Genomic DNA, 27790 nt, shown 5'->3' with positions numbered 1-27790 from the left:
CCAAGCTCTGGAAAGTCTCCCTCTTAACCAAGTGAAAGCCAAAAAATGTCCTAGAAGTGAAGATGCCAGTGATCAAAAGTGTGTTGTTAAATACTCTCCTCCACTCAAAAAGAGGAAGTTACTATATGATCATGCAGTTGCTAATAGTGAAGCGCTGGTTATGGAGTTCCCATGCAACCTGCAGGATGATTCCCATGATGAGAACTCTGTTGATGAATCTACTCCAAGTTCTTCTCATGGTTATAATGAAACCCATGACAACCCGAGTGTGCTTGATCCAGAACATCCAACAGCTCACCAGGTACACACATCTAACATCTCTCCTTTATTTTCATATACTTCTCCTTTGATTACCGTTCCTCACTTTCTTGCACCTTCTATAAATTCAAATCAAGTAGATTTTTTTCTTTCGCCTTGGCCTCCACCTACACAACACCATGAAAATTTGTTCTTGGAATTCCAGAGGGAGTGGTAAACACTCCACTGTTAAATACTTAATCAACATTCTAAGCTTAAGTTTGATATTTGCTTTGTCATGGAGACAAAACATCCATGCATGATAGTCAGTTTCGACTTAAATCTCTTTCTTTTCAGCATCATTGCATTGTTCCTTCTGTTGGCTTAAAAGGTGGTCTTTGGTTGCTTTGGTCGAGTCAAATTAAGTTAGACATCCTTTTTCTTTCTCAAAACATTATACATACTATCTCCTTGGGATAGTATACATAAATCTATTTCGAGGTTGTGGAGGCGAAATCATAGATTTATGATCATAGATTTTAGTATGTATAATGCGCCTCCACAACCTCGAAATAGATTTATGCTTTGGACTCATCTCCAACAACAATGTGCCCACATTGACTCTGATTGAGGCATTATAGGTGACTTTAACAACATCCTATCTCCTTGGGAAAAATATAGAAAACCCTTCAAACAAACAAAGTCCTCCAACGCGTTGCAATCATTCCTACAACAAGCTCATCTTACAGACTTAGGCTTCCATGGCATCACCTTTACTTGGACAAATTACCAATCTCTTCACAATCTCACAAAAAGAACGTCTGGACAAGGCTTACCTTAATACACAAGCCTTACAAAAATTTCCTAATGCAGCTCTCTATACCCTCCCAATCATATATTCCGATCATAGCTTCATCTACCTCGACATCAATCCCACACACTGCAAAATCGCTAAACCTTTCTTCTTTCAGTCAGCATGGATTACAGACTATTCCTACAAAGAGCTTATTGAGCACAACTGGCAAACACATAATAATACTTCTTTCCAGGAATTTGAAAATAATTTTCATCTGATGCAAAAGATCCTCTTAACTTGGAATAAAGAACACTTTCAAAAAATTGACTATGAGATTCAAAGCCTTTTAAATCATCTTGCTAAAATTCAATTAAGTAATCCTAATTATAACACCTTAGCCCTTGAGCATGAGATACAATCCAAAATCACTTCTTTAGATACCAGGCAAGAGTCCTACTGGAGGGATAAGTCTAGATGCCTCAAATTAACGTTAGGCGATCAAAATACCAATTTTTTTCATCAATATGTTATATCCAGAAGACGTACTAATCGTATTTTAACTTTAAAAGATGACAATAATCAATGGTATAACACAAGAGACGAGATTGGTACTCACATTGTGTCCTTCTTCACCAATCTTTTCTCCACTTCACATCCTATTCTCCCTCCTCATTTACCTTTCATAAGCAGAATCACCTCAGAAGATGATAATTATGAGTTAATAAAAGATGTAACTATGGAGGAGATTCATTCGGCTCTTTTTGCTATGGACCCTTGTAAAGCTCCGGGACCAGATGGTTTCATTCCCCTTTTTTATCAAGATAATTGGAACTTCCTAAAAAATGATATTTTTCACATCGTTCATGATTGTTTCACAAATAACAATCTAATGCAGAGTTTCAATCATGCTAACCTCACTTTAATTCCCAAAATACCTAACCCTATTAATATTAAAAACTTTCTCCCCATCAGTTTGTGTAATATTATTTATCGTATAATTTCAAAAATTCTTGCCAACCGTTTAAAACCCTTTTTAGATAAAATTATATCCCCTTTCCAATCAGCTTTTGTCAAAAATCACCAAATCACTGATAATACTATTTTATTACAAGAGATTTTACACAAATTAAAAAATAAAAAAGGTGTGCAAGGTTGTATGGCTGTAAAATTAGATATGCATAAAGCCTTTGATCAAATCGAATGGGCTTTCATTTTCAACATCTTAGAACAATTCGGTTTTTTTGATAAATGGATTTCATGGATAAAGCTTTGTCTTACTAGTTCTTCTTTTTCTATTAACCTTAATGGTGCTCCTTTTGGGGTTTTCTCGGCTACCCGAGGCATTCGTCAGGGAGACCCTTTGTTTCCCTTTCTATTTATCATTTGCATAGAGTATTTTTCTAGATGTATAAATCATTTGATGGCCATTAATAAGTTACATGGCATAAAAATTGCTCGCCACTCCCCTCCTATTTCCCATTTAATGTTTGCCGATGATTGCTTTGTTTTTGTCAGAGCCAACTTAGTTGAAGCTCATAATATTGTTGATTGCTTGACTGACTATTGTAATCTTTCAGGGCAACGTATAAATTTTGATAAGTCCTCTATTATATTTAGTCATAATTTACATTCTTAACTACGCAAACTTGTTGCTCGAGTGTTAAAAATCCCTGTGTCTAATCAAAACAATAAATACTTAGGTCTGACTTTTAATCCCATAAAACCTCATAAGTTTAATACTAATATCATTATTAGAAATATTTCAAAGAAATTATCAAGTTGGAAAAATACTTTAATCTCCAAAGCTGGACGTGGATCTCTGATTAAAAGTGTAACTAGTGCTATATATACCTATATATAACATGCAAACCCATCTTTTCACGAAACAAGAATGTCATGAACTAGATCAAACTCAAGCTAACTTCTGGTGGGGTAAAAATGAACATGGTAATCCAAAAGCCCACTTCATCAATTGGGAAAAATGTTGTGGGAAAAAAAGTTTGGGAGGCATGGGATTCAAATCTTCTTACTTTCAAAACAAAACTTTGCTATCCAAGTTGTGTTGGAAACTTATTTCAGAACCACATCACTTTTGGGTTCAGATTTTTAAATCCAAATACTTCCCTCAATGTAACTTCCTAAATGCTAAAGCCAAAGTTTCTACTTCTTCTTGGTGGAAAAAGCTTATTAAGATAACAAATGAAATAAAATATAGTCCTTGTCGTCTAATCAAACATGGCCGAGATACTAAGATCTGGGAGGAGAATTGGATTCCTACCCTGCCTTATAAAACACCTATGGGTCCGCCCTCTAATGATAACATAATTTTAGTTTATGATCTAATTATGAATAATTCATGGAATTATAATATGATTAATAGCCTTTTCACTGAAGAGATTGCAACTGAAATTTATAAAATTTATCTAGATCATAACTGTGTTTATGAGCCTTGGATTTGGACAATAGAAAGAAATGGTAAATTCACAGTTAAATCCACTTATAATTGGTATATGCAACTTCTTACCAACAGTCCTTCCTCAACTCCAATCCCTAATAAAATTTGGAATATCATCTGGAAACTAAAATCACCTCTAAGGATTCAACTCTTTATTTGGCAAGTACACACTCAATTCTTCCAACTAAACATTTCTTAACTTATAGACATATGGCTACCAATGACATTTGTCCTCGTTGTACCCAAGCCCCTAAATCCATTGACCATGCTCTGTTAACTTGTCCTTCCCTAGCAACAACATGGTTCACTAGTCCTCTCTCTCTCCGCACACAATCTCAAACTAACAACCTTTCTGGACACTTTCCTTAAAATCTCTATGGACACCCAACCCAAAGATGTTATCCTTTACAACTTAACACACTTTGCAAGCTTATCTTACTTCATTTGGTTGGATAGAAACCAACTAATATTCACCCCAAACCACAAACCTTTATCCTCGATCAAACTTGTAGCCCAATCAACAACTTCTTTCTTACCTTCAAAACCCAAACCTTTGTGCAAATATTATATCCCAAAAATCTTTTTACACGAGTTATTTCTTATAACAATTGATGGAGGATATGAGAGTCTCTCAAAAACAGGTAGCATAGGTCTTACTATTTGTAAATGGTCATGTGATATTTTGTTTGCAGGAAGCAAGCACTGCATAGCATCGGGACCGGAGGAGACGGAGTTCCAAGCTCTTTTGTGGGGTTTAGAAAAAGCTTTGGATCTAGATATTAAGATGGTGATCATTGTATCGGATTGCAAAAGCATGGTTGATGTAGTTAATGGGCAAATTGCATGTTCTTCTTGGGAGTTAGAAGATCTAAGGTCAAAGATCCAGTTTATTAGGCAGTCTTTTGGGTTTTGTCGTATTGTTTATTGCTCCAGGAGTGAAACTTAGCATGCTCATCTGCTTGCAGAGGCTGGTAGAAGTGGCACAGACTTGTCTTGTAATGGGACTGTGGTTCCCTTATCTATTAGTAGGGTCTTTCATCGAGTCAAGGAGCGTCTATATGAAAACTTTGTTGTTACCTGATGATATATGAATGGAGAATGGATCTTTTCAAAAAAAAAAAAAAAAAACAAACTATATATACTAAGATGAAGAGGAATAAACTTAAAGATCGCAAAAGGTGGTGCACACGACCTTATGATTAGTAGTAGACTTTGTTCATTTATCAATTATATTTAGTAAAATTTGTCACTTATTAACAAGAAACACACGTGGTTGCACGAGTAAAGAATTGCGGCTTGGGAGTGTTGACTTGAGAGAAGTATCACCAAACAAAAAAAAAATACTTGAGAGAATGAAGTACGTAGTTTTGGTCTTTTTTATTCCCTATAATATCATATTTTAAATTCGTATTTCGTGCTATATATGCCTTCCTGGCCCAGTTTAGATTGTTGAGATGGGACTTGAACTCGATTATGGTGTGAGAGACGAGTACCCTAACCAACTAAGACTACACAACTTTTGATTTCAAAACAATTTTTTATGACTAATTTCACTCACAAAAAAAAATGACACAGTTAACCGACACGGTGAGATGATGATACATGTCATATATTATATGATATATATCATCCTCCATGCCACTGTGTTGGTCGGACTGTGTCATTTTTTTGTACCAGTGAAGTATCACTATTTTTTTACCACAGTCATAGTGGAAAAAAATAGAGTCTAAAGTGTTAAATGTATGGTGGTGCGACCACTACACATGGTCCACTACTCCACTGTAATGCATATATACCCTCAAAAACCGAATTCGTGAAACTGTAACCCCTAAATGCTGGTATCTATTCATTAAAATTTTAGATTTCGGGTTGACTAAATACCGCGAAGCTTGGCAAAAGTTTTGTGAAATTTGACCTATGAATCCCAACGGATTTATTATTGTGAACACATTTATATGTTTTTCTCATGAATGCAGTATCTGTTGGAATCTCTTGTGTATTTCTAAATACTAGTGTGTGTGTGCAAAGTGGAGGAGATGAACAAACGGTGTTCTCTCTACTTTAGTGCATAGTAGATAGTCCCACATTGGTTATCCACCACATCGGTTCGGGTTCGGGCTTGGGCTTGGGCTTACTGTTGTGGTTTGACCAATTGCCTAAATTTGTTTTGATTTTTTCTTGAGTAGCAAGTTTCGGTGTTCTATTAGGAGTTGGCCTCTCTTCCTTATATGTTTAGGAGATCGACCTAACCTCTATAAATAGGACTATGAATCCATAGAGGGATGCACTTCAATAGAAACCCATCTCAGAGAAATAGAAACTCGCACCTGCCCTATTCTTCTTCTCTTCTTCCTGTAGCCGCCAGAGAGAGTTATATTGCTGTTCTAGAGAGTAGTTTGTTCTAGTGCAAAGTCAAACTGTTATACACCATTGAATCTTGTGAGGAAGACGCCACTGCTATCTTTCTGCACCATTGGAAGGGGCGAAATCTTTCCTTAAGAGGACAGTCTAATACGCGCCTTGGTGGTTCCCTGTTACTGTTGTCCTTGTATACTGCTCCTTCTGTTCTACTCTAGTTGTTGTTTACATACAACTATGCTAACAATCTTAAGGAAAGAATTTCGTAGTGGAACAAAGGAGAGTGCTTTAATACGGCAATCAAAAGATAAGTCTTTTACTTTGAGTTATTGTTTGTGTTATTGGGTTATTACTTTAGAAATTTTCTGATAAGTTCATTTTTGTTAGGAAAACCAATTAAAGATTGAATATTTATTGATCTTTTATGGTTTATCAAACTCTATATGGTTGTAGACCTTTCTCCTACGTTTGTGGGAGTCAAATATGAGGGCTTGTTTGTTTTGGAGGAAATGCTAAGGAAAGGAAAGGAAAAGAGGTGTGGTCCACCTTTTCCATAGTTTTTTTGTTGTTTGTTTGTCCATGGAAAGGAAATGTTGTTTTCCCTGCGGAAACAAAATGAGGGAAATGGAAATGGTTTTGAGTCCATGGTCCAGACCTAAAAATTTTAGGGAAAGGAAAGGAAAAAAAAAACAGACACAATTTACTTTCCTTTCCACAGTTTACCAAACAAACATAATTTTAAAACTATTTCCATTTCATTCCATTCCATTCCTTTCCTTTCCATAGTGGACCAACTTATATCCTTTCCTTTCCATTAGTTAAAATTTAACAAACAGGCCCTGAGATTTCTATTAAGAAAAACGTCAAAGTTCGTCTTTTTTGACAGCTGCGTCGCTCGTTACGAAAACTGCTATAACTTTCAGCTCAGAGCTCTGTTTTGCAATCCGCTTTTTGTGTTCGATAGCTGATTCAAAGAGCTTTCCAGTGGTATAAGGATTGATACCCAATTCAAAGAATTCTTTCACTCTTTACAATTCTTTTGGTTTGATTATATGGTGATATTCTTGCCTTGAGTTGCATGCTAGTTTTTCTTAGGAGGGACAAATCATACATGTTTATATGGTGATATTAAAGCTTAAACTTCTTTAATAACCTAGTCAACAAATCATACATGTTTATCACTAAGATATTAATTGGTTAGACTAGAAGTAGTTTGATATTAATTTTCTTTGTACATATGTAGATGTATGTAGATGGTCTAAGAAAGACCTTAAGATAGTTAGTATCAACCACACTCAAATCTTGGATAGTAACCACACTCAAATCTTGGATAGTAATTATAATGTATTCAATGCATAATTGCTTACCTCTATTGAGTGTACGTGTTGTTAAACAATGGTTATAATTGTACTGTTGTGAAAATACATGTTAGATGAAGTAACTTGTAGCTTATATCCAATATAGCATATGTTAAAGTTGTGTAGCATACTAGTTTTGGATATTAATCATCATGGATTTACTTTGAACTTGATGATAGTTTATTGGTAAATTTTTCTAGTTGAAGACATTAATAGGTTGAGCCATTAGATGTTGTGGTAGAACTTGAGGTCTTATTGATAGGTATTCTATCTTACTTGAGCTCATGTAAAAAGAGGAGGTGGAGTCCTCAGTTGTTTTGCATATTCAGTGGCTAGATTTACTTAATATCGTATACCTTTTGTTGTGAGGGGTACAGTTAAAGTTTATTTTTCCTGAACCTATGATATGATATTAACCATGTTTGGCATGAATGCATTTTTTTTTAACATTGGCATGAAGCTTAACCATGTCATATATTATTAAGTAATGAGCATCATTGTCTACGAGAGGAAACAATATAGGAAACAATCAATATCCTCCTAAACCTAATTTAGTCAAGGAGATGTAAGGTTATGGATTGTCTTCTTAGACAATATCTTCCAGTAACTATTTTAGACAAGGAGATGTAACGCTTGTAGATTGTCTTATTAGGCATTATTCTCTTATGACTATGAATAAATAGTCAAGGTGATGTACAAGTACGTGGATTGTCTCACTATATAAGTTGGAATGTTGAATGATGAAAAGAAGAATGATAATGATATTTTTTTGGGTAAAACCATTTTCATCTAATTCTTCTATTCTTTAAAATTCATTTAAATCACTTGTGGATTTCCTTTCATATAGATAGCATGAACATAATATAACTATGTTTAATATGATCCATAATCATAAACTTGAGTAAAATATATTCTTGTCATAAGAGTGCATATTATTGTTGGTGTTTCTTTTAGTGTTTGTAGCGGTATAATGTATTTTGCATGTAAGTTTGATTAGGTTGAGTAACCATTGAACTATGGGGGGTGGTGACCCATATGCATGACACTGTTTTACCATAGTTCATCTCACAAGATAATTAGAAAGACACTGAACTACAAAGTATGGAAAGGTCTTGGGCCTATCCTAAAATATTTCAAAATGTGGGGGGTGTCTTGCTAAGGCTATTGTGAATGAATCTAAAAGAAATATTTTTGAGACCTAGAACTATCTAGTAGATGTTCATTGGTGAAAGTCATAATAGTGATATTTGTTTTAGTTGTCATGCGTGATAACAATCTTGTAGATACCACACTATTATTGAATGTCTTATATGCTAATTTTATTTTGAGGATGTGCTTTCTATAAAATTGGCATAGAGTGGTTAGATGTTCATAATGAATTACGTAAGAGGATCCCATAATTTCTGAACAAGAAATTTGGAAGACTATCAGTGAGTATATCCACCATTCACGGTGATGATGTTTATATGTTTCTTGAAGAAGATTCATTAACCTATAAGGAAGTTGTATGTCTATGGGAAGTGTCCTATTTGAAGGATACAACTCCTCTAAACTGGACTCTTGATTTATTGGGGGATCTATAGGTTGAATTGGATCTTCAAGAGAAAGCTAAAACGTGATAGTTGTATTGCAAAATACAAGGCTAATAATAATAACCAAGGGGTTTCAATCAGAGATAAGATTTATACTACTTTGAAACCTTGCTCATGTAACTATAATTTCTTTTATAGAATTCTAAAGACTCTAGTTGAGTAGTTGTGCGGAACTACAATACCAAGTAGTACCAGGTGATGAGCTTAAGGTATACAATTTAGTAAATCTTTGTATGAGTTGATTCAAGCTCCTATAAATGACATGAGCAATTCAACAACATATTGGTGTCATATGGATGTCAAAGTACTGTTGTTGATAAAAAATGTGTACTTTCTTTAGAGTAAAGCAAGACATATGTTTTAATCTTTCTTTGTTTAGATGATTTAATATCATGAGTGATAGCATTGAGAATGTGTATGAGACAGAGAAATTCCTATTTGAAATACATAATAAACCGTCATTGAAAATGATAGTTCATTATGTTGTTAAACTCATTTCTGTAACTGCTATATTCAGTTGTCAAGATGTTGACATTTGAATATGGTTGAAGCCTACAACGTACCTTAAACTAAACCGGCCAGATGGTATAGTGGAATTTCTGGCACTACATAAGTGAATGACTGGTGAATATAGGAATTATAACTCATGTTGGTCTCATTATGTTGTTTTCGCACTTAGTAGAAATATTTTCATTGAAAAGTATGGGTATTACGTTAGTAAGACTATGTCAACACTTCTTGTGGTAGATATCCATCTTATGAAAAATAATCTACTTGTGTTTTCTCATACTAAATATGTCAATATCATTGGTAGCCTATTGTACTTGATGGATTATATTTGTGAGACATGACATTGCCAACATTAATGGCATACTGAGTTGATAACCCATTGTTCTTAAAATGAACATTAGATGTATATTGTCAAATTATCCAAGTACTATAGCAGAGCCATTGATTATGGACTGATATTTAGTAGATTTCCATCATTGTTGGAAGGGTAATATGTTATAAACTGGATCTAGTAATGTTTATGTGTTTACCTTTGGTGGAAATTGAGTGTCTTGGATATCATCCAAGCTAATCGCCTTAGAAAAGGCATGTGATGATGCTGAGTGGGTTAGCAACCTCTTGGCAAATCTTTCCATTGGCTCTAAACAGCCTCCTGATGTGTATATGCTTTGCAACTGTCTCATTGCAATAGCTAAGACATGTTACCCTATGTGCAATGGGAAAATAATACATGTAAGTTTGAGATATAACTTAATCAAGCAGCTGCTAGAGATTATGTTAGGTTGGACTTAGTTTGGCCACATGTCTGACCGCACCACTTCTTTGGAGGCAAGTGGTTATACGTCGAGGGGGATGGGACTTATGCCCATATATAGGGCGACACTGACGACAACCCTACCTATATGATTGGAGATCCCATGAAGTAGGTTCAAAGGGAAAAACAAGTCACTTCGTCGTCCTGCTGTACTATCGTCTTCTTTATTTATGAGACGTCCCACCCTATGGCGAGATGGTACTTAGTACACATTGTATAACTAGAATTGCAATGAGTAAGGATGAGTTATGTTACTCTTATTGGAATCCATAGTCAATTTTATAATGAGATAGTGTATTTTAACTATAATGTACACTTGATGGATATCCACCTACATGAATGTAGAACTGGGTCGGTTCTTCTGAGTATACGGGCAAGTACTCTAGAGCATTCATGGAACACAGGCAGCGTAAGGGCCAAAAAGCGCAACACTGCAGAACAGGCATATAATGAAAGAATAGTATGGGTGCATGTGATCTATTTTACTACAAGGGAATATTGGTTCAAAGATTTTTTAATCCACCACTTTCACGTATTATAAGACATGTTACCCTATGCCTTGTTCAAGCCCGTAAAGCACCAGTATCTTATGCATTGTTTTTTTTATTCTCTCTGGCATTTAGTTAACCCATTTCTTTTGTAATATCCTATTCCAAAATAGTGGGGGACTATTAGTATTTTGAAATAGTGGGGGATTGTTGGAATCTCTTATGTATTTCTAAATACTAGTGTGTGTGTGTGTGCAAAGTGGAGGAGATGAACAAAGGGTGTTCTCTCTACTTTAGTGCATAGTAGATAGTCCCACATTGGTTATCCACCACATCGGGTTGGGTTCGGGCTTGGGCTTGGGCTTACTGTTGTGGGGAGTGGTTTGACCAATTGCCTAAACTTGTTTTGCTTTTTCTTGAGCAGCAAGTTTTGGTGTTCTATTAGGAGTTGGTCTCTCTTCCTTATCTATTTCGGAAATTGACCTAACCTCTATAAATAGGACTGTGAGTCAATAGAGGGATGCACTTCAATAGAAACCCCCCTCAGAGAATAGAAACTCGCACCTGCCCTATTCTTCTTCTCTTCTTCCTGTAGCCGCCATAGAGAGTTATATTGTTGTTCTAGATAGTAGTTTGTTCTAGTGCAAGGTCAAACTATTGTACACCATTGAATCCTGTGAGGAAGATGTCACTGCTACCTTTCTGCACCATTGGAAGGGGCGAAATCTTTCCTTAAGGACAGTCTAATACGCGCCTTGGTGGTTCCATGTTACTGTTGTCCTTGTCTACTGTTCCTTCCGTTCTACTCTAGTTGCTATTTACATACAACTATGCTAACAGTATCCTTGTTAGGGAGCATACCTGACTCCCTGTTATGTGTTCTTGACTAAATACTCCTGCGTAGAATCTGATTCGAGTTTATGGTTCTCATGTCTTATCTAATCCACATGGAATGGTCTTAATTGTCGTTTAATTTTGTAGCAAAATGATAATATAATTATTAGATGTTAGCTAGGGCCTGTCAAATTAGGGCAACTCCCGGCCTATCCCTAGATTCTGTTATGACAGAAAACCCTTGGGTGCTAGGGCTTGTATGAAATTAGAGCAAGTCCCTGTCCATAGTCTATCTGTTCTAACAGAAAACTCTTAGAGCATTCCCAATGCAGGTGGATATGGGGGGATGTGAAAGTAGTCACCAGTTTTTGTTTAAAACCTTTGCCCAATGCAAAGGTGAATATCTGGTGACTATTTTCCCAAGTCAAAACCAAGGTAAAAGCTTCAACCGAGATAGTGGTTGACTTGTGAACTTCGGACGGGATGTTGGATTCCGTCTCGTGTGTGTGTGTGTGTGTGTGTTTTTTAAATCTGTTTTTTTTCGGACGGAATGAAACATTCCTTCTCGCATGTTTTTTCAATTTTTTTTCGGATTTTTTTTAACTTCAGACAAAATACCAGATGGGATGTTACATTCCGTCTTGATCAAAAAGCCTCCAGACGGAATCCAACGTCCCGTCTGAGATTTTTTTTTCACCTTTGCATTGGGCAGCTTCACCTTGTTTTTCACCTTGTTTTTCACCAAGAGGGGAAATACTGCCTACGTGGAGGTGATAAAAGGGGGAATATATTGAGTTGCATTGGGAATGCTCTTAGGTGCAAGATGGTCAGGTGAGGTATTTACAACATTTAGGTACATCAATAGAACCAACCGTAAGAATGTTCTATACTAGTTGTCATTCTGCCAAAAAAAGACTTCAGAATTTCTGTAGAGTGCTTGATGAGCGAGCTGTCAGATTCTACTATGACTTATCCAAACTCAAAAGTCAGAAGCATGCATACCACTTGGTGTATTGATAGGCCTTCAGCCATTCATGTTTTTGTATACAAGAACCACTGGATTTGTTGCATCTATAGACGTGCCTTTGCTGACTACGCCATTGGTTTCGGTAATGCAGCAATTGGTGGAAAGTTTGGAGACATATATGAAGTATCAAACCCAGCTAATGACCCCATCAACCCAAAACCTGGTACACTCCGTTATGGTGATATACAAAAACAACCTTTATGGATAATTCTTGCAAGGGACATGGTTATTAAGCTACAGAATTAGCTCATCATGAATAGTTTTAGGACTATAGATGGGAGAGGGGTTAAGGTGGAAATAACTTATGGACCTTGTATTACCGTCCAAGGGGTGAGCCATATTATCATACATGGGATAAGTATTCATGATTGTAAGCCTGGTAAAAGTGGACTGGTTCGTGGTAGCCAATCTGCTTGGCTCTTATGGTGATGATATTACAATATTTGCATCTTCGAATATTTGGGTGGATCATTGCTTTTTACCTCAATGTAGTGATGGACGAATCGATGTCAATCCACGCCTCAACAGCTCTCACCATTGTAGGGGATTTTTTGAGTATCCCCTGATCCTCCTTTGTATCTTGTGATTCAGGAGCATTTTTCTTGATAGAGAAGGGATGAGATGATTTAGATTTTAGGGTTGAACCGCTTGGCGGGTTGCCTACGTATCTCCTTGTTTATTTAGGATAATCAAACCCTATTTTGCGTAGTTCCTAAGAGTGAACTCCTATGGTTTATATAGGAAGAGCTTTAAGAGTTTCAGGGTTAAGGTTAACCTCACCTCTTGTGAGCTCCTTTCCATCTTTAGACTCTGCCTTCCTATTAGAAATCATCTCCTTATAGAAGTCTGAATCTAGACCATATCTTATTAGAGGTAGGTTTCTTTGTTGATTATAATATCCCATCGTATATGAGAATATTATATCTAAAAGGTAACTCTTAAGATATGTCATTACGATTCCTTCCTTATCATCAAAGATCGAACTCTTCAGTTTCCTTATGTTCAGGAACTGTCCATATCAGTTCCTAACGACTTGGAGAACTGTTATGCCTAGAGGCGGTCAATCACGTGTCTGGCATGTGCTTACTAAACACTCGTGATAAATACGAGATCACTTACTCACAGAACTGATCCGATGGTTCTCATTTCATTCTGGACATCTATAGTCCTGGGTCATTTCCCATACACGTGTCATCTAATCAATGACGGGAAATCCCCCTTACAGATGCCCCCTCTCATGCCATCTAGCACGTGGGCCTTGGAAGCGACACTGCTTTTGGCACGAGAATATTTTTCATAAACAGTTGTTGAAACTGCTTACGTACCCATCTAATTAAGGCTTCTAAAAAGACGGCTCGAGCAGACACACCGTTTCCCGAAAAAGGTAATGATGGCAGTTTTATCCTGAAAAGATGCAATGCTTGAACTAATCATAACCGTCTATCATATCTGTATAAAAAGGATATGGTGAAAGAGCCTTCATTATCTCTTCCGCTATCTTTTCCCTATACACTAAACCCCTTGATCTCTTGTTAGGGTTTAACAAAATCTCCAAACTTTCTCTCTTTTCCAATCATGAATCCCAACTGGTCACTTATAAACTTCAAAGATCTTTCTTCCCTGGAACTGATTCGATAAAAATTTCACATCCCTCTGATATTGGTCTTGAGTGGGGGAGATTGTCTGATGAGTTGGCCTACAAAGAAGTAGCGCTCATCACAATCGGTCAACTTAGGGCCGGACTCACTCTTCCCCTCCAACCCCTATTAAGAGAATGTCTGATTCACTTCAATCTTGCTCTGGGTCAAGCAGCACCCCTGTTCTACAAAATTGTCATGTACTCTGCCATACTGGCCAAGAGACATAGATTCGTTCTGAATCGTTGGGTGTTTGGATATTTTTATGAGGTTTGCCATATTCGGGACCAATCTTACTACTACCTCATGACCAGAGACAAGAATTCTCCCCTCGTCTTTTTCGAGGGAAAGCAGAGTGACGAGGGTTGCGCTGATCACCACCTTCGAGTGTTGGGTGATGCGTGGGATGTTCGTCCTCTAGATGCTAATGGTGAGCCGATGGGGATTCCTATTCCCAGAAAACACACTCATGCTCCAACCAGTAAGTCTATTTTCTTGTGAATTTTATAATCATCATAAGAGTTTTTCAACTGAGTTCTTTTACTATTCTTCCTTAGATTACTCTTCCCCCTGGAACTAATTAACTGCAAGTGATGCTGCTACGGTGGACTTCATCAAGAAGATCCCCAAGGATCAAAGGATGCCCTGGGTGATAGTTCCTGACTCCACCCGTCTCTTTGAATATTTCAACATGTCTGTTGAAGAACTGCTGACACTTGCCCCCAGCTTTTCCCCTTTTGGGATAAATACTGTGAATTCTGAGCGCATAGTACTTCCTCCTCCTGTGGATCAGGATGCTGGAATTCTTCCTCCTCCAGTTCAGCATGAATCCTCTTTGAGTACTAGAAAGAGAGGAAGCTACAAAGAGAAGAGTTATGTGGCAACCTCCGGTGATGCTGCGACATCGGGTTTAGTTCAGGAGCCTGATGTCAGTGATGATTGTGTGATCACTGGCGGGAGGGGCCATGAACTGCCTCATGAACTTCTGGCTACTAGCAATTTTAAGAGGGAAGTACGTGCGTCTAATCGTTCAAAATTGAAGAGAGTTGATCCTGCTCTTGATTCTGATGTTGCCCCTTCTGGTAAGAAAACAAAATTTCACCCTCTCTCTGTGAATGAAGAAACACTTTTTAAGGTTCATGTGACTATTCCCCATTCTGGTAAGTCTTTTGAGAAAGTAGATGTACCCCTACCAGTTCCAGACCCTCCCATAGGTTTCGAACAGGCTGGTGACTTTGTACCTTTGACTATTGATCCTTCCCTCCCCGATGACCGAAAGGGGAAGGGCGTTGCTCAGACAACTGCTGTAACTGTTGATCTCCCCCCTCCTCAATTTGGAGATAGGAGAGGGGCGAGTAACGACATTCCCTTCTCGCCACAATCTCCAGATTCTCCGGAAAGGGAGATGATCGTGGAGATGAGGCATTGGGGCCGAACTGATGAGCTTCCCGTCACCAACAAGCACTCGGTTAATGATATTGATATCGCGCTTGGAGTTCTGGAAACTGCACGACTTCCTGTTGACAAAGCTGAAGCCAACATGGCTGGTAGTCTGGATCTGTCATTTCACAGATCTGTCGTTTATCTTGCCAAGGTAAGGCTTCCTTCTCTATACAATGTTATGTTTCTCTCATTGTGTTACTTACACATCCTGTATTCTTTTTCAGTTAGTGAATAACTTCTTGGCTATGAAAGAACCAATCTTTGCAACCTCAGCCAGTACAGCTACCGATGACATGGCCACTAGCGAGCTGAACTGGGCAAGAGGGGTTGCTGAGAAAAAGGCTGGGGAATTGCAAACCCAGGTAGACCAACTTTTGGCTAGAGAGAAAAAGTTAGACGCTGGTTTCAAGAACATGAGAGAGACCATTGCCAACCTCCAAAATTCTCTAGACAAAGCCCAAAGGGGAGCTGCCGAGGCTGCTTCTTGGAAAGTGAAATTCTTGGAACTATGTTCTCAATTCACCACTCTACAAGCAAAGCATGACCAAGTTTAAGGGGAGCTTCACCGTAGGAATACTGAAATGAGAACCCTTGGCCAAGCCATTCCTCATGCAAATGAAGTCATGACAGGTTATGAGAGGGCTCTCAAGGAGAAGCATCTACATTTTGAAAATAAGGCTGGTGATCTCTTGGCAGAGACCTCTGAGTTCTATTCCAAAGTGGTGTAGGAGGTAAAGAAGAGGTCAGCTGAAAATGCCATTCGTTTTGCTCTGAGAGTACTTGATGTTTCTGAAGAGTCCTTCAATGCAGCCAAACAAGTTAAGTTTGAGGAAGCTATTGAGGCTACTGTGTATGTTTCTCAGGTGGATGATCAGGGGCAGGTGACCAACCGTTTCGTCTTATTTCCTGATCTGAATACCAGTATCTTAGCAATTCAGAATGAACTTATGCTTGATGTCTTCTCATCCTCTGAGAAGACACCGATGATGACATGCCTCCCGTTCAACTTCTTTTTTTGCATGTGCTAGTTTCAAGTGAATGTTCTATTCAGCCTTCAACCGTCCCAGCCAGTCCAACCACACAATCAATTCTTGAGAGTGGTCCAGAAGTTCTTGATGTTGGTGTAGCAGCAAATACTGATGCTGAACCGAAGTTCGATTCCACCCCTGCTCAACAGGCTAAGTAAAGACTTAGCTATTCAGTTCATGATTTAGAAAACATTTATTTTAAAACAATTTTTTATGGGTCTATAATATTAAGCTATGTAGCTCACATACTATTTACTTACTGAGCTCTGCAGCTCTTCTAGTTTATGCATGCATTTAAAACATTTTATGTTATATAGCATATAATGACATGTACTAATATGTATATTCTACCCCTGATGCCTCCAAAGTTTATTTGGAACAACAATAGGTGACCCTAATAGACAAAACAGGTTAAAATGAGGCATAACTAGAATCTGATCAGGATATCATGGTAGCCATCCAAGTTAACTGTAACTGCAAGTTCGATTGTAATAGAGACACAACGTCCCAGAGGAGCCATGTGTGTTTGCGAAAGTAACTGGGTGCCTTGAGCACAACACTGTGTTTAATAATGATAGGTCCTGTTTATTTAAAAAATAAATAGGTTATCGCCATAACAACAATGGGGGAGTCTTCATCAACGCAATCTTACCGATATTTAAGGCCAATGATTGGGTGCTAGGATCTGGATCCAACCCAGATCTTCCCAGCAACCCCCACTTTTGATGTTATGAGAGCTCAAGGAACTGACATACAATTCAAGCTCCCAAGAATACTATCTCTGGTTCCAAGTCAAACTGGCATACAGTTTACTGAACACTTAGTATGGTTAGATTCCCTAAAGGCTTAACCCATTGAGGATAATCTCAATCTGAAAGAACTGGCGTATAGTTCAGGCTGCATGGGGATGAGAAAGGAACTGGTATACAGTTCAGCTTCCCCAAACTCAGTATCACTGGTTCCAAAGTAAATTGGCATACAATATTCTTGAACAGATAGTGAGAAGATAATTCCCTAAATGCTTAGTCCATTATGGATAATAAATAAAGAACTGATGCAAGAAATAAATTCAATTGAAAGGTGAGGAACTTTATTGATAACTGGAGAGAATAAACAATGCATAAAGGAGCATGAAATAACAATTTACTGATAGTACTTGCGAAAGTGCTATATGTTCCATGGTTTGACAAGAACGTCCCCTTCAATAATACGTAGGTAGTAAAAACCAGCTCGGCCAACCTTGTCGATGATGTATGGTCCTTCCCAGTAGGGCCCAAGCTTGTCGTTATACTCTGGGATCTCACGCAGAACCAGATCGCCAGATTTGAAAGCTCGAATTTGGACTCTCTTGTCATATGATCTTTTCAGAATCTGCTGGTTGGCAGCCAAGCGTAATGCGGCGCCTTTCGGCTTTTCATCCAAGAGATCCATTTCTCTGCATAATAATTCCTTATTGTCCAGGGTGTGCACAATGTCCAACTTCTGAGTGGGAGCTACCAGTTCGGGAGGTATGACAGCTTCAGTTCCGTAGGTCAGTGAAAATAGGGACTCACCAGTCAATCATCTGGGTGTTGTTCGGTATGCCCATAGGACCTTAGGTAGTTCCTCGACCCATAAACCCTTTGTGTCATCTAATTTGCATTTCATGTTATCTAAGATAACCCTATTAGAGGCCTCAACCTCGCCATTGCCTTGTGGATACCTTGGAGTTGAGAAAAGATGGGTAATGTGAAACTCTTCACAGAGTTCAATGACCAATCCGCCAGCGAACTGTAGCCCATTATCTGAGATGATAACTTTGGGTATACCAAACCTGCAGACAATGTTGTTCCAAATAAACTTTCTAACGTCCTGTTCCCGATGAAGACAAAGGGAACTACTTCTATCCACTTGGTGAAGTAATCCGTTGTGACTAATAAGAATCTGACATTGCCAGGAATGGGTGGCAAGGGTCCCACAATGTCAGTTCCCCACTGTGCAAATGGCCATTGACTGGCTAATGGGTGCAGCTCTGTTGTTGGAGCATGGATAAACGGAGCATGTCGTTGACACTTTTCACATTTGCGGGCAAAAACTTGTGCATCCTTTTGCATATAAAGCCAAAAGTACTCTTGCCTTAGGATCTTGAGAGCGAGTGTTCTGCCCTCAGCGTGGTTGCCACAAATTCCTTCGTGAACTTCTCGCATGACCTATTCAGCGAGGTCGGGAGAGAGACATCAGAGATGAGGTCCCATAAAGGACTTTTTATAAATATCATCTTCAATAATGGTGAATCTTGGTACTTTTGCAAGTAGACGCCTTGCTGTGTTCTTTTCCTCTGGGAATGTTCCATCCTTGAGGTAAGACTTGTATGGATCCATCTAGTTTGGTGTGGTGGCTGGAATAATACAAACTGTTGTAACAGGGAGTGCTTGGATGCTAGGTTTGTCATGGAACTCTATAGGGATGGAGCGATACTCGCTGTTGCCCAACATTGAGGCAACATATACCAAAGCATCTGCGTGTCGATTTTCTGATCGAGATAGCTGATAAAACTGAATATTCTCAAACTTGCTTTGAAGACCCCTTACCAATTCCAGGTATTTAGCCATTCGTTCATCCCTGGCCTCATAACCTCCATCAACTTGAAACACAACTAGCTGTGAGTCACTAAAAACTGTGAGGTGTGTTACTCCCAGGTCGAGAGCCATTGTGAGGCCATCAAGTGTCGCCTCATACTCTGCCTCATTGTTAGAGGCATTCCAACCTAACCGGATGGATTTCTCCAGTCGCATGTTGTCAGGAGTAACTAACACAGCTCCAACTCCTGCGCCTCTGTCGTTTGAAGATCTATCCACAAACAGCCGCCATCCGAAGTGCGGCTCCCAAGGGTATGGACGGGTGTTTGGGATTTCAGGTAGGATGCTATCATCTGAACTGGGGATTGTTGAGTCGTACCCAGTGTAGGTCATTGGGAAATCTCCTAAGAATTCTACTAGTGCCTGACCTTTCTCTTAGATTCGTGGGACGTAGATATTATCATACTCTGACAGTTGCACGAACTATTTAGGTAACCTTCCTGACCTGTTTGGCCTTTCCAGAACTGATCGTAACTGGTACTCTGTGATTACTCTGATAGTGTGGGACTGGAAGTATGGTCGTAATTTCTCCGCCACAAAAATAAGGGCTAAAGCGACTCTTTCGAGTTTAGGGTATCTTGTCTCTGCTGGTAGGAGCATTTGGCTCAAGAAATAGATAGGTTTCTCATCCTTCTTTTCATCCACACGTATCAGAGATAAAGACCCAAAACTTCTCCCTCAACTAGTTTGGAAAGGATCGGTGGTGCCCCCAGGTACATTTTGAGTTGATCGAATGCTTTTTGACATTCTTCTGTCCATGCAAATGAGGTATTTTTTCTTAATAACTGAAACAGAGGTTTGCACTTATCTGAACTCTTGGAGATGAACCTATTCAGAGCTACTAACGTGCCTACAACTTTTTAAACCTCTTTCATGTTTTTAGGTGAAGGCATTTCTATGAGCGCCCGGATTTGATCTGGGTTTGCCTTAATTCCTCGCTTAGTAACCAGGTACCCTAAAAACTTCCCTGATGAGACATCGAAAGCACATTTTACAGGGTTGAGTTTCATGCGATACTCTCGGAGAATGTCAAATGCATGTTGCCGGTGGGAGAGATAATCTCCACGTCTTAGGCTTTTGATCAAGAGATCGTCTACATACACGTCCACAATATTGTCTATTAATCCTTTAAACATTTTGTTGACCAAACGTTGGTACGTGGTTCCCGCGTTTTTCAGTTCGAATGACATGACCTGATAACAGTACAGGCCATCCTCGGTTGTGAAACTACCATTCTTGTGGTCTTCCTCATGCAATGGGATCTGGTTGTAGCTAGACGACCCATCTGTGAAAGATAACAGTTCATGTCTAGCCGTTGCATCCACCAATTTGTCAATCCAGGGCAGAGGGTAACTGTCTTTTGGACACGCGCGGTTCAGATCCGTGAAGTCGATGCAGATTCTCCATGACCCATTCTTCTTACGTACTGGGACAATATTAGAAATTCAAGTGGGGAAATTGATTTCCCTGACAAAATTAGTTGCCTTTAGCTTTTCAACGTCGGCTTTTACAACTTTGGATCTGTCAGCACCTATTTTTCTCGATTTCTGCTTGATTACTACTGCATCACTACAGACATTGAGCGGTGGCATGCCACATGATTCCTGGCATTTCTTTGAATAACCAAGCAAACACGTCTTTGTGTTCTCAGAGGAAGTGTATTAGAGCCTGACGCTCTTCAAAACTCAATAAGGTGCCTATGAAAGTGGTTTTTGGCGAACTTCCTCTAACAGCTCCAGTGAGGGGGGATCCTCTCTCTCTCTTGGGACCAGGTCCGAGAGAGGGGGATCTAACTGTAATTGCTATTTGGCTAGTTTCTCCACCTCCATTGGTTCAAAAGGGAGTGGGGACTGCTTTGTCACCAGAGCGTAGCACGTTTTGGCAGCCACCTGATCTTCTTTGATTGTCTCAATTTTCTTGTTATGTGGGAATTTTAAATACTGGTGATAGGTGCTGGGAACAGCGCAGAGCCTGTGCAGCCAGGTCCTGCCCAAGATCATATGATAGGGTGGGTTAGCTTTTACCACAACAAAATTTCTGACGAGGGTTACCGGACCAGTAGCTACGGGTAGCTTGATCTCCCCAATTGTTAGAGCTTTGTCTCCACTAAATCCATACATATTGGAGTTGGTGGCGACCATCTCAGAGTCAGGAATCTACAGTTTTTTTAATGTGTCATAGTATAACACATCTACTGAGCTTCCCAGATCAACTAGTATGCAATGCAAATCGTAATCTCCAAAAGGGAGTGTGAGAACCAATACATCCTCATGTGGACTCTGGATGGTGAGACAATCGGCCTCAATGAAAAGGATGAGTGGATCTTTGTGGGGTAACGTGTTGACTTGAGTACCTGTAGTCAATTCGCTGTTCATGATCCTCATTTTCTTGGCGACGCGCATTTGGTATCAGGCACCCTTTTCAGTGACATACCCATTTCGTTTGCTTGCTTTTCCTAAAATCATATTTATCTGGAGTCGGCCATTGAGTGGTCCAATACTTGGGGGATTCTGAACTGACGTGCTGATCTCTTCGGGCTGTACTGCATTCACCTACTCGTGTGCTACGGACTGCTTCAAATACCCCCTTTCAATCAGATCCTGTAATTCATTTTTCAGGGTCCTGCAAGCTCTGATACTGTGACCCTTACTCTTATGGAACTTGCAGTAGGTCCTACGGTCTCTCGGTACCGGGGAGCCCCGCTTGAGTGGGTGGCCGCCACTTGAGGTAACTCTGGTTCTTGATCGAGTCCAAGACCTCATCTGGCATTTTGTTTAGAGGGGCAAAGTTTCTGTCCATCAAGTGAAGATCTTCTTCAGCTTCTTCCATCTGCGACTTCTTTTGTGGTTTTCCATCTACATTGCTTGCCACATTTTGGTACTTCCCTCTAGGCATTCGTCCCTTGGATGGGGATTCAGCCCTTTGGCAACCACGATGATGGTCTCCTTTTGGCTTTTGAGGTGAAGAGTTGTCATTCCCCTCGCATGGGACCACAGGGGTTGTCCGATTAGTCTTTTTTGCTACCTGACGTCTGTTCAGGACATCCTCCTCCCATCCTGCATGAGTTTCAACCCTGTCTAAGAGTTCCTCCAAATCACTGGGTGGTTTCTTGGAGAGGGACCTGAATAAGGCGTTGTTTTTGTCCAACCCTTGTTTGGAAGCTATTATAGCAGTCTGTTCATCACAAGATTGTACATGGATTGAAATTTCCATGAATTGTTGGATGTAGGACCTCAATGCCTCTCCGTCCTTTTTCTTGATGTTGAACAGTGCATCGATCTGTTTTGGTTGGTACTTATTGCACGAGTACCTATTTATGAATGTCCTGAACAGTTCTTCTGAGGACCTAATCTGCTGCTCAGGTAATCTGTGGTACCACTAGAGCGTAGATCCAGACAGGGAAGCTTTGAACTCTTGACACATGACGTGGTCATACCTTTCATATTGTCCCATGGTGGCATAATATCTGAATACGTGATCCACCGGATCTGACTTGGCACTGAAGATACTGAACTTCAATTGTCTGTAACTGCGGGGATAGGACTTCCTCATTACTCGTGATGCAAAAAGAGATCTATTTGCCCCCATTATGGCGGATTGAACAAGGGAGTCTTGCATTTTTCTCCCCTTGCCTGTCATCCGATGCATCTAACGGATCAGGTCATTTTTCTCAGTTTCCCATGCACTTTCTTTGGTAGAAAATTTCTTGTTATGGGTCCTTTTTCAGTGTCAGGGGTCGACATCACGATCTTGCTTTGTTAATTTCGGCTCTAATGATGTATCCGAGTCCTCATCCGAGTTATTGTATTCTGACTCTGATGGTTCGTGTCGAACTGGATCCCTACGCCTTGGGTTCTTAGCACGACCACCTTCTAGAAGGTCGTCATCATCGAGATCGATGAGTGGCTCCTTCCCCGTGTCAGATTGATACAAATGCCTCAGCAGCTGTAACTCTCGCTCAAGGTTGCTTCTTTGCTGTTCCAGAGTCTGTACGCTTGGCTCGCCTGAACAGACTCTGGGTTGGTGAGAACAACATTCTCACCGTTTTGACGTTCCTTTTGAGCTTTGTTCCTAGGGCTTGCACCGGGAGCAACTGGTCCGTCAGTGATGGTCACATGTCCTTAGAGGTGATTATTCACATCATGGTAACCGACATTCTCCCCATTTCAGGCATCTCGCCCTCTTCTTCTCTGACAGCGATGTTGCGCGTGGTAGTGCCACCTTTTTTTTTTGCTCCTGCCATCACAATGGTAAGAGTTTTTAAACTAAATCAATTGTTCGAAACAAATGTTTACTTGCTTTTGTCCTCACAGACGGCGCCACAAGATGTAGGGGATTTTCTAAATATCCCCTGATCCTCCTCTGTATCTTGTAATTCAGGTTCGTTTTTCTTGATAGAAAAGGGATGAGATTATTTAGAGTTCAAGGTTGAACCGCTTGGCAGCTGCCTACGTATCTCCTTGTTTATTTAAGAGAATCAAAATCTATTTTGTGTAGTTCCTAAAAGTGAATTCCTATGGTTTATATAGGAAGAGGTTTAAGAGTCCTAGGTTTAGGGTTAACCTCACCGCTTGTGAGCTCCCTTCCATCTTTGGACTATGCCTTCCTATTATGAATCCTTTCCTTATGGAAGTCTAAATCTAGACCATATCTTATTAGAGGTAGATTTCCTTGTTAATCATAATATCCCATCGTATATGGGAAGATTATATCTAAAGGTAATTCTTAAGATATGTTATTACGATTCCTTCCTTATCATCAAATATCACCCTCTTCAGTTTCCTTATATTCAGGAACTATCCAGATCAGTTCCTAACGACTAGGAGAACTGTTATGCCTAGAGGCGGTCAGTCACGTGGCTGGCACGTGCTTACTAAACAATCGTGATAAATACGAGATCACTTACTCACATAACTGATCCGATGGTTCTCGTTTCATTCTGGACATCTATAGTCCTGGGTCATTTCCCATGCACGTGTCATCTAATCAATGACAGGAAATCCCCTTTACAGCCATCTCTAACATTTCTTCTCTCAACATGATAAAGTAAGTCCATCAGGCATTCAGGCTAAATAGATCCCATTTTGTGGATATTGAGCATATTAAAATATTAATTACACCATTCACATTGTCTTCACATTTAATAGGTTATTTGCTATCTTTCATCATTAGTATTAAGTTTAATTTCTAAACAAGATGGGTTTGTAGGTGATGCTGTTTGGACATAATGATCAGTTTATAGATAACAAGCAAGATTATCAAAGTTACTGTTTTCTTTGGCCCTAGCTTAATAGAAAGAATGCCCAGGTGAGTGGGAGAGGTTATTCTTTTGTTGAATGAAACATTTCACAGTTGAGGATTTGTTACTAACCAGTACAGTCTATAATCCTTAATTAAATGTAAATAAACTGCATTACAGGGTAAGGTTTGGATATTCCCACATCGCAAACAACAGATATGATGAGTGGCATATGTATGTGATCAACTCCCAAATGTGCATTTTATTACCCTTTTATTCATGCATTACAGCCTTTCTTACGCTTAACGAAAAAACAACTCATAGTTTTTATTGAATTTTTCAGGTTACAAAGATATTTAGACCAATTATCACAAAAGCAGCATCTTAGCAGCAAAAGGAGCCTTAATCACGCTTATTATGAAGACCAAAAGCTGTTAGGAAAAAGTGCCAAAAAAGTCAACGGTCAAAGTCAAATATCAAAGGTCAAGGACTTAGAACCAAGGAGCTGAAAGTCAAGTCCTCAACACCAAAGATGGATGTCCTTAACTCAAAAGTTGGCGTTCTCTAAAACCTATCTTGGTGAAGAAGAAATCAAAAAGCAAAAGCAAAAGTAAAGTGTGAGGTGTGCCAAGATTAATGGAGAAGGGCAAATCAGTAAAAGGAAAAAATAGGGGTATATAAGCTAAAAGCAAGAGAGAGAGAGAGAAGTCATCCATTGTTTTAGGGTCCAAACCATTTGGTTTGTAGGAATTAGTCATGTTTTTCAATTCAAGTTTTTACTTTATTGTTCTTCATTTCCTTTTATTTAAATCTTGTTATTTGTTTTGTTTGTTTCAATCAATCAATCTTATCTTGTTGTTCTTGTTTCAGTCTTCAATCAATACTTATTTCAATGTTTTCATGTCATTTACATATCAAACAACTTTTGTTTTCTTGTTTTCATTAGCTTAAAACAAAACAATCCTATACTAAGAGTTTACCTTCTTCCCCAAACTCCCATCACTCAAACTCTAAACAATCTAGGATGAACCTCAACTTCTAAACAATCTTTGAAGATACTTGCACTGACTTAAACTTCAGTATGCCATAGGTGGAAGTGCTAATCCTACTATCCTCAGTGAAGGGAACTACTTTATTGCGCCAACTGATCCTAGTTCCAAACAGGTATATCAACATGACTCAATCATGGGCATTGCTCCTCTTGTTCAATCCAATTCATCCAATATCAAGGTTTGTAGAATTTTCATATGTGGGTTGCGCTGTATTATATGGCAGGTTACAGAGAGAGAGGGTGGTGGATGGAAGAATTGGAAATGGAGATCTTCAAAGGATACATTTGTAAATGGAGCTTACTTCACTCAGTCTGGTTGGGGAAGTTATGCTCCTTTATATTCCATGTCTCAAGCATTCACTGTAGTGGAAGGAGCAATGGCTCCTGCTCTAACATCAAATGCTAGCCCTCTGCGCTACATTCCCAGGAGACCGTGTTAATTAGCACAGTAGAATTGCACGCCTCGTCTTACTACCTAAAATTTTCCACTGCGCAACTTCATTTTGGTCAGTTGAGCTTCTTTCTTGAGAAATATTTTGAAGGACCTCAGAGGCATTGAATGTGTACGCAATGTGTAGTTTTTAAGAGCATTGTGCAGGTTTAATGCATTGTCTTGTAACCAAGGACCAAAATATCGCCGATATATATCATTTTTTGGTACACCGATATCGATATTTCCGACGTATATCTACCGAATATTGAACCCTTTTTTTCCGATATATATATGAATTTCCGTTATAAAACTTTATATCGCCGATATAATAGATATATACGATATATATCATTTGACTTTTTGACTAATTTTTAATATAAATCCGATATTTCCAATATATTTCCGATATTATATTTCTGATATTTTAAATAGTTTGGACTGGTCACAAAAAAAATGGATATATCCGATATATATCGGTTTTTTGGTACACCGATATCGATATTTTGGTCCTTGTAACAATAGTCCTCGTTTATCTTTTTGTCTTGTACATTCTCTAGAATAAGGAGTGGATCTCCTGGAACGCATTGAATGTTGGTTGGCCTATTATAATTATGTATGGGTACAACTTCAATAAATAATACAATGTTTGTTTGAATGGGAATATCAGGGTTAATCATGATTTAAGACGAAGAAACTGTAATCATGATCATTGCTTAGTAAGCTAACATGAGAGCATCATCAACGCGTTGCTATTTTTGATTTTCAATGTGACAGTTGACAATGTTTATAGCAATTTTATTCACCAACGCGTTGTCAAATTATCGTTTCTATTATAAGAATTGTCAAAACTGGAGTCAAATTGGTTAAGAAAATAGAAATGGTGTGCACGGGAAAACTTGACCCGTCCCAAGAGTGGGACGGGACTACTTTAGCCGTCCAAATTTTTTTTTGTTTTTTTTTATTAAAAAATTCAAACAGTTCGATTTTGTACCTTTGGGCTTTATTACCATTGGACTTTTGCACTGTTGGGCCTGAACGATTTTAGAAGATTTACAAAAATTATACCGTTGGGCTTTTGTACCGTTGGGCCTGAACGATTTGAGAAGATTTGCAAAAATTGTACCATGTCGCTTTTGTACCGTTGGGCCTGAACATGTATTTGGGTGGTATTAGATTATGTTTTAGCGTACTAATTTATTTAAATTTTATGTTGTAATCTATTTTTATTGTTTACGTGTATGTTTTTCTTTAAATAAAATTGTATTTTGTTTTAATGAAAGTATATTTTCTTGAAAAATGTGTTTGTTTATAAGTTGAAATTAAAACAAATCAACTCAACTAGAAATGAAAAACATTACAACTTAATTTGAAATAAAAACACAAAACATCTTATAAAATTCTACGGACTTAAAAACACATGCAAAACAATTAAAGACAATACACTAGGGAATTAAACAAAATACAAATATTACATTGAAGGATTGCATTGATCGCACAAGCCACACCTAGGGCAGAAATCTACTGCTTCCTTGAAAAAATGACATACAGGTATGTCAACCTTTTTTGAATGATAGATGTTGATATTTGAGGGACAATCATCAACATCACACTTTAGAAGTTTGTCTTCCAATGTTCCATCATCATTGATAGTTATGACCACTATCATCATGTCGTTGCATTCAGGGTTTGGGCATTTGATGTTAATGTATGGACATGAAGTAGCGTAATGACCAACTTCCTTACACCACTGACAAATCTCAAGTGTAGAAATGTGGACAATATTTGATCCGCCCATATTGGTAGTTGAAGTTGAGAAAGATTAGAGAATGAAAATGAGAAGCTGAAGTGAGGAATGAAAATGACTTTGAATAT

At 38.7% G+C, this 27790-nt stretch overlaps 1 pseudogene; it reads left to right on the top strand.

Annotated features, from left to right (window-relative positions):
• Nucleotides 1-12436: 12436 nt before the first annotated feature.
• Nucleotides 12437-25925, top strand: LOC147487207 (putative pectate lyase 2; annotated as a pseudogene).
• The last annotated feature ends 1865 nt before the right edge of the window (nucleotides 25926-27790 follow it).

Source organism: Coptis chinensis, chromosome 7 (assembly GCF_015680905.1).
Source record: "Coptis chinensis isolate HL-2020 chromosome 7, ASM1568090v1, whole genome shotgun sequence".
Lineage (NCBI taxonomy): Eukaryota > Viridiplantae > Streptophyta > Magnoliopsida > Ranunculales > Ranunculaceae > Coptis > Coptis chinensis.
Note: the sequence above shows the minus strand (reverse complement) of the source record. Positions and strands in the feature narration are given on the sequence as shown.